Genomic DNA, 295 nt, shown 5'->3' on the forward strand with positions numbered 1-295 from the left:
ACACGGAGGGGCTGCAGCCAGCACCGCCACCCCATGCCCAGCACAGAGGGACCCACCAGCACCCCCGTGCTTCAGCCTCACGTTTCTTTTGATGCGGCATCTTTTTAATGACAAAGACCTAAGCAAATATTTTCCTCCGGCTAGTCTAATTTTAACACGCAGGCAGGCAATGGCACACACACCCCTCCCCCAGTAACATTAACCTCTGTGAAAATTTCCTTTTGTCCCAATTTCTCTTTGTTCCCTGGATCGGCTGTCACGCCACTCGCTGCCGGTGACGGAGTGGTCCCCTCCC

General features: G+C 54.6%; 1 protein-coding gene across 1 annotated transcript in view; it reads right to left on the reverse strand.

Moving 5' to 3' along the window:
• The window catches only part of FAM222A (family with sequence similarity 222, member A), a 16,879-nt gene that overhangs the window by 374 nt on the left and 16,210 nt on the right, over positions 1–295 (reverse strand). The window lies entirely within an intron of this gene.

Source organism: Pygoscelis adeliae, unplaced genomic scaffold (assembly GCF_000699105.1).
Source record: "Pygoscelis adeliae isolate BGI_AS28 unplaced genomic scaffold, ASM69910v1 Scaffold262, whole genome shotgun sequence".
NCBI lineage: Eukaryota > Metazoa > Chordata > Aves > Sphenisciformes > Spheniscidae > Pygoscelis > Pygoscelis adeliae.